General features: G+C 42.0%; 1 protein-coding gene across 6 annotated transcripts in view; it reads left to right on the top strand.

Moving 5' to 3' along the window:
• Nucleotides 1–7,463, top strand: part of STAG1 (stromal antigen 1) — a 336,264-nt gene that overhangs the window by 166,527 nt on the left and 162,274 nt on the right. The gene's annotated exons all lie outside the window — the stretch shown is intronic.

Below are 7,463 nucleotides of genomic sequence, written 5' to 3'. Positions count from 1 at the left end.
GAGCAGGCTTAGCATATCATTAGCATATTACACTTTGATTGGTTGAATGCACTACCGGACACTTAGCATATTAGGCTTTTATTATATAGGATAGATAATTATTAAGACCTACTAAATGAACTAGCAAAAGCCAGGTATTAGATTCTATACCTTTTAAATTCATTATAGGTATGTTTTTTTTAATTTTCTTAAAAAATATTTTTATTGATCTCAAAGAGGAAGGGAGAGGGATAGAGATAGAAACATCAATGATGAGAGAGAATCGTTGATCAACTACTTCTTCCACATCCCACAATGGGGATTGAGCCTGCAACCCAGGCATGTTCCCCCCTGGGAATTGAACCATGACCTGATTCATAGGTAAACACTCAACCACTGAGCCATGCTGGCTGGGTTTAGGTATAACTCTTTATTTTATCAAGTCTTAAATAAATTAACTATTTGGTCTTTCAGACTTTTTGTTGTTATTGTTGTTAATCCTCACCAGAGGATATTTTTCCATTGATGTTTTAGAGAAAGTGGAATGGAGGGGGAGCGACAGAGAGAGAAACGTCAGTATAAGGGAGACACATAGATTGGTTACCTCCTGCATGTGCCCCAACTGGTGCTGGCCTGTCCTGGGAATCAATAGGAGACTAGAGGCCCGGTGCACGAATTCATGCACCAGTGGGGTCCCTTGTCCTAGCCTCCAGGACTGAGCCAAAACTGGTTCTCCAACATCCCCTGAGGGGTCCCATACTACGAGAGGGTGCAGGCCAGGCCGAGGGACCCCACTGGTGCGTGATCGGGGGCTGGGGAGGGATGAGGGAGGTTGGCCAGCCAGGGAGTGTCCAGCTCATCTCACTCAGTTCCAATCGGCCAGATCCCAGCATCAAGCTAACCTACCAGTCAGAGCATCTGCCCCCTGGTGGTCAGTGCATGTCATAGTGAACAGTTGACTAGCCTTAGCATATCATTAGCATACTAGAGGCCTGATGGATGAAAATTCATGCACTCAGCTTGTGCCTGAGCAGAGTTCCCCCTTGTGGTCAGTGCGCGTCATAGCGACTGGTTGTCCGCCATTAGGGTCAATTTGCATATTACCCTGTTATTATGTAGGATTATGTTTTGATTGGTTGAATGGACTACCGGACACTTAGCATATTAGGCTTTTATTATATAGGATTAGTTTATTTTTGTGTTTTGTCAATAAATACCTTCTACTGAAAATGTATGTCAAACATTTAGTTAGGAATGTATATTTAGAGGTCAACAAGATTATAAAATGCTCTAGGCAATGAATTCATGTTAAAAATGAGGAGAGATCTTTATATACTAACTAGAGGCTCGGTGCATGACATTTGTGCACTGGAGGGGTGTCCCTCAGCCTGGCCTGCGCCCTCTCACAGTCTGGGACCCTGAGGGATCCTTAGCACTGCCACATAGGTGGGAGAGGCTCCCACCACTGCCTTTATGCTCACCAGCCACCAGCTGTGAGCCCAGCTCCTGGCTGAGCGGTGTTCCCCCTATGGCAGCTCACTGACCACCAGGGGGCAGCTTCTGCATTGAGCATCTGCCCCATGGTGGTCAGTGAGCATCATAATGACTGATCGTTCTGCTGTTTGGACAATTTGCATATTAGGGTTTTATTATGTAGGATTAGAGGCCCAGTGCACAAAAATTTGTGCACTGGCGGGGGGTGGGGGGGTGTCCCTTAGCCCCACTGGTGCCCTCTCACAGTCTGGGATCCCTCGGGAGATAACCACCTGCTGGCTTAAGCCCACTCCCCGGGTGGCAGGTGACAGGCCCAATCCCTCGGTGCCTGCCCCGCCTCCCCGGGTCCTGCACACAGCAGGGCCGATCAGGGGTTGGGGCGCCAACCCAGGTCGGGTCACACATGGGACGCCCCGGGCAGGTCGCACACGGGATGCTGGGAGCGGGGCTTAGGCGGCACACGGGGGCCTGGATGCGGGATGATGCTGTCCCGCCCTGTCTGCAGTATGCAAATTAGCCACCATCTTTGTTGGTGGTTAATTTGCATATCACACTGATTAGCCAATGGGAGGCGTAGCGAAGGTACGGTCAATTACTATGTTTCTCTATTATTAGATAGGATAGTATTAATACCTTGACAAGTGCAATATTTAAGAAATATAAGACCCAGTGAAAACCCAAAGGATAAATTATCTGAGGTCGAGGGCCTCAAAAATAGCCCTAAACTAGGTATTAAAGATGAATAAGAATTCACCAGAAAAGCCAGGAAGGAGCTTATAGGAAAGATGGAGTTTAGGATGTATAGGAGGAACAGTGAGATACAAAGTTGAAGAGAATGAAATTGAATTTAATATCAATAAATAAGCGATTCCTAAAACATTTTTCTCCTAAACATACTAGACAGTGTCCTAGATAAATGCTAGAAATACAGAGATTAGTAAAAGATGGGCTTTGAAAATTATATTAAAATTTTTATAGCATTGACATGTGGAAATGTTATTTCCAAATGTATTTTTGCAGTATTCCTTAATTGGTGTATATATATCTCTATGGGCCAATTGAATTTCTTGATATTTCAAAAGTCTGAGGTTTTGCCAGAATTGGAAGAATTAGCTTAGACTTAATTAGCAACAGTCTATCTAAATAATTAATCTTGATGATTCCTTTTTTTCTTAAATGTGTGGTAAAACTTAAAAACAAAAATTCAGAGTATATTTAATGATAAATTTTATTTAATTCACTCATAGTTTTATTTTGTAAAAGTATTTTCCACTGGATCTTTCTAAGGATAAGTAGTTTATCCTTTTCCTTGTTCCCCAATGCAGTTTTTATGCATTTGATATACATAGATGTATATATGTAGCATGTATAAGCTATGTAAGTCTACTACCTCCAATTTAAGAACTGAAATATTAATATTACTGTAATGCCTTTGTATTCCTCTGCTCTCTCATTCTAGTGCTTCTCAAAGACAATCAGTATATTGGATTTTATTTTAAAAAATTAATAAAAATTTGATCATTTACCACTTTTTATGAAATGTTTGTGAAGATCCATAGATGAGAGTAGAGACCAGACATTTGGTAGCACTTCATGGAATTAATTAATGCCTTTGGGCAAGACATATTTAAATGGAGTGATATTGGCAGTTCCATTGCTGCTTTGACTTTATGTATTTTCCTAATATATATCTGTGGCTAAGGAAACATGAGTTTTCAAAATGTATGATTGAGTAATTAAAAAATATCTATAGGGTTAAATTAGATATCCTTACCATTATTTTAGACCCATTTTGAACAGTATCATTTATGTGATGATTCATTTGATCAAGAAATATTTGAGTGTCTGTAAAACATTCCAGGCACTAAGGATATATATAGTACTAAATAAAACAAGCAAAAATTCCTGTCCTCATGAAATTTACATTTTAGTTGAGGGAGAAAACTAATGAGTAAAATACATATGACAAATGACAATAAATGCTATGCAGAAAAATAAAGCAGAAAAGATAGATAGGAGAGATTGAGAGGGGAGGATTATTTTAAGTAGGATGGCCAGGGGAATCTCTCTAAGAATGTGACATTAAGTAAAGGCTTGTAGGAGGTGATGGAGCAACATGCATAATTACCTGGGGGAAGAGAACACAAGGGTAAGTGGCCCAGAAGTACAAGCTTACATCGGGTATTTAAGAGAAAACAAAGCAGCCCATTTGGCTGAAGCCCATAATTTATATATTGCATTTGATTGGTGTGTTTTAGGACTTTTTCAAAATATAAAATTATTCCTTTGCTTTATTTTTATTTTTTTAGCATGAGAGTAAATTTTAGATGACAACTTAGTTGTCTTGTAATGTATCCCACATTTTTACTTCTCTGACATTTTTCCTCATTGTATCATTTAACATGGTTTCTGTAACTCCTATATTTTATAATTGAAAGTTAGACCTAATGACTTAATTAGATAACAGTTACACATTTTTTGCAAGAAAATTTCATGTGGGATGCTGTGTACTTCACAAAAGGTAACATATGTCAGGTTGTCCACTTATTAATTATGCTAAGATTCATCAGTTGTTTAAGGTGATGATCATTGAATCTTTTTGTAAAAGTACTTTTCCCTTTTGCAATTATCAAATAAGTTGTCACTGTGTAACTAACATTCTGCTTATACCAACTTGCCACTTAATGGTTTTAGTTTACATTGGTGATTTTTTTTCTGAAATTTTGGATTTGAATGTACAAGCCAGTGTGGCCTGAAGTTTGGAAAAAGGGTATTATTCTGTACCAATCATATATGAATTAAAGTTGTCAGTTGGCCTCTACTTATGGGACATACTGATTAGGCATCCATAAATAAGAGTTTTGCCTCCTACAGGGAGTCGGGGCAGAGAGTTCTTTCTTGTTTTCTTTAGTGAATAAATCCACCCAGTAGACCAAACCAGAAACAGAAGTCATTTTTGTCCATTAATCACTTCCTTCAGTAGAAATATTTAACCCATTAGTTGGGTTAAAAATCATTTCTCTTGGATTTACTCTGAGTGTTTTATCTCTTTAGACCAAATTGTTTGTGACCAAATTGAGTAGATTTTCTTTAATATTTGACTATCACATTTCTCCCACTTTGTCCATCACCATTAATATCTTAATTTAAACTCTATTTGCACCACTCCTCCTTTGTTTTGAATCTATTGCAGTGGTATGTCTCCTTGGTCCTTTTCCTTCACCTTTACCTTTGACTATTCTCCACATTGAAACAAAAAAAAAATTTTAAGGCTCACATCTCTTCATGATATTTACTTGCTCAAAACCTTTCAGTGATCACTCCTTGCCTCCAGAGTAATGTTTGGCTTCCTTAGTCTTCTTTATATAAATAAGGATCCGTAGGATCTGGCCCCATCTTCTTGGTTACCACCATAGCATTTATTTTAGTGTGCCAAACTTAAAGTAGCACTGTGGTTCCATTGTTATACCATTGTTTAAAGCTCTGTTACTGTTTTTAGTTCAGTTATATTACATGACCATTTTCTCACTTAAAATAGAAGTTATTTGATTGGTGGGAGATACAGGGATAAGTTCGTCGAAGGACATAGACTTCCCGTTATAAGATAAATAAGGTTCTAGGGATCTAATGTACAGCATGGTGATTATAGTTAATAATACTGTATTACATACTTGAAAGCTGCTAAGAGAGTAAATCTTAAATGTTTTCACCAAAAATAGAAATGGGTAATGTGATGGAATGGAGACGTTACACGCTAATGCTATAGTGGTAATCATTTTGGATACATAATTATCGGTATATTCAGTCAACATGTACACCTTAAACTTACACAACATTACATATCAACTTTATCTCAATAAAGCTGGAAAAAATAAAGCAGAAGTTTTTAGAAAATTCTGGTTTTGCTCACCTTTGTATACAAGGACCTGATATATTGCCTAGAACATATATGTTGCTCAATAAATGTGTGAATAGATGGATGGGTGGGTAAATGGATAGGTTGATGAATAGTTTCTCCAAACAAGTGTTTGCTGATCACTGTTTTAAGCAAGATCTTTGGGTCTGTTGAAATCAGGTAGCCAAAAGCCAATGTTGCACCAAAAATAGGTGACATTTTTGACATCGTCCATTAGCTGGGTTAAAAATCAATTCTCTTGGATTTACCCTGAGAGAGTGTTTTATATCTTTAGATATCTATAGTTTGTGACCACATTGAGTTCCCAAATATTTGTGAGGACCATTCATTGCTATTTCTGTTTTCTATTAATCATTCTTGGCTACTATAAAATTCAAATGCTTTGGGATTAGATAATTAATGTTCTTCTCTCTGCTGGCTGCATAAGCTTTACTTTGCAGTGGATCTCTCATAAAATTGTTCACATCTCAGTCAGAGATTGTAAATCTTCTAGTTTTTGTTGCTGGCTCTTGTCTCTGAAACTTGGCACCTTTTTCCTTCCTCCCCCATCAGTGTTCACACAAAACTTCTAAAATAGACTTTTCCATTAGTAGCTTGTGTCTCTGTTTAGTATCAGAACCCAGTGTTCCTTTCTTGGAAGAGCAGTCCTTCTGTCCTCCAAGGTTCCTTTAGCAAATCAAGTGAAGCTCCATTGTTTAGTAGAGAATACATAGATGTTATATTACCAGAACCAGAACTTTGTAGCTCTTGTATCTAGGACGAGTTCTTAAGATCTTATTTCTCTCATCTTTGTATATAACAACTAGAGGCCCGGTGCACGAAATTCGTGCACTCAGCAGGTCCCTCAGCTCGGCCTGTGCCCTCTCGCACTCTGGGGGCCTAAATTGGCAGTCGGACATCCTTAGCGCTGCCGCGGAGGCAGGAGAGACTCCCGCCACCACCACTGCACTCACCAGCCATGAGCCCGGCTTCTGGCTGAGCGGCACTCCCCCTGTGGGGTCACACTGTCCACCAGGGGTCAGCTCCTGCATTGAGTGTCTGGCCTCTGGTGGTCTGTGAGTGTCATATAGACTCTCCGGCATCCCCTGAGGGGTCCCGGATTGTGGAAGGGCACAAACATGGCTGAGGGACCCCACCAGTGCACAATATGTGCCGTGGAGGGACACAGGAGGTTGACCAGCCGGGGACAGACCGCAGGAGGGCTCCAGAGCATGTCCAGTCTGTCTTGCTCAGTCCTGATCGGCCGGACCCCAGCAGCAATCTAACCTACCGGTCAGAGTATCTGCCCCCTGGTGATCAATGCACATCTTAGCGAGCAATTGAGTGGCCTTAGCATATCATTAGCATATTGCACTTTGATTGATTGAATGGACAATCAGACACTTAGCATATTAGGCTTTTATTATAGACACTGTCATGCACAGAGCAGGGCGGATCAGGAGGTTGCACTGCCACCCCTGGTCAGCTCAGGGTAGGGCTGATTGGGGGGTTGGGGCACGGCCACCTGTCACACTCAAGGCAGGGTCGATAGGGAGATTGCGGCACCACCCCCTGTCACGCACAGAGCAGGGCCAATCGGGGGTAGAGGCTCGGTACCCTGTCACACACTGAGCAGGACTGATCAGGGGGTTGAGGAGCTCCCCCCTGTCACCCAGAGTAGGGCCAAAAGGGGAGGTGGGGCACCATCCCCTGTCACACACAGAACAAGGCAGATCAGGGCGTTGGGGCGCCCCCACTGTCACACTCAGGGCAGGGCTGATGGGGAGGTTATGGCTCTACCCCGTCACACACAAAGCAGGGCCTCGGGGGGGTGGGGTGCCGCACCCTGTCACACACAGAGCTCCCCCCTACCAGGCACAGAGCAGGGCCGATCGGGGTTGGGACGCCTGCCCCTGTTACAAACAGAGCAGGGCGGATAGGAAGGTTGTGGCCCCGCCCCCTGTCACACACAGAGCCGAAGGGCGATCAAGGGGTTTGGTCGCTGCCCCCTATCACGCTGATCCCGGTGCCGGGAGGCCGCACGGCTCCGCTGATCCCGGTGCTGGGAGGCCTCTCGGCTCTGCGGATCCCAGTG

This window comes from Myotis davidii, unplaced genomic scaffold (genome assembly GCF_000327345.1).
Source record: "Myotis davidii unplaced genomic scaffold, ASM32734v1 scaffold415, whole genome shotgun sequence".
Classification (NCBI taxonomy): Eukaryota; Metazoa; Chordata; class Mammalia; order Chiroptera; family Vespertilionidae; genus Myotis; species Myotis davidii.
The sequence above is the reverse complement of the archived record's forward strand: the minus strand, read 5'-3'. Positions and strand labels throughout refer to the sequence as shown.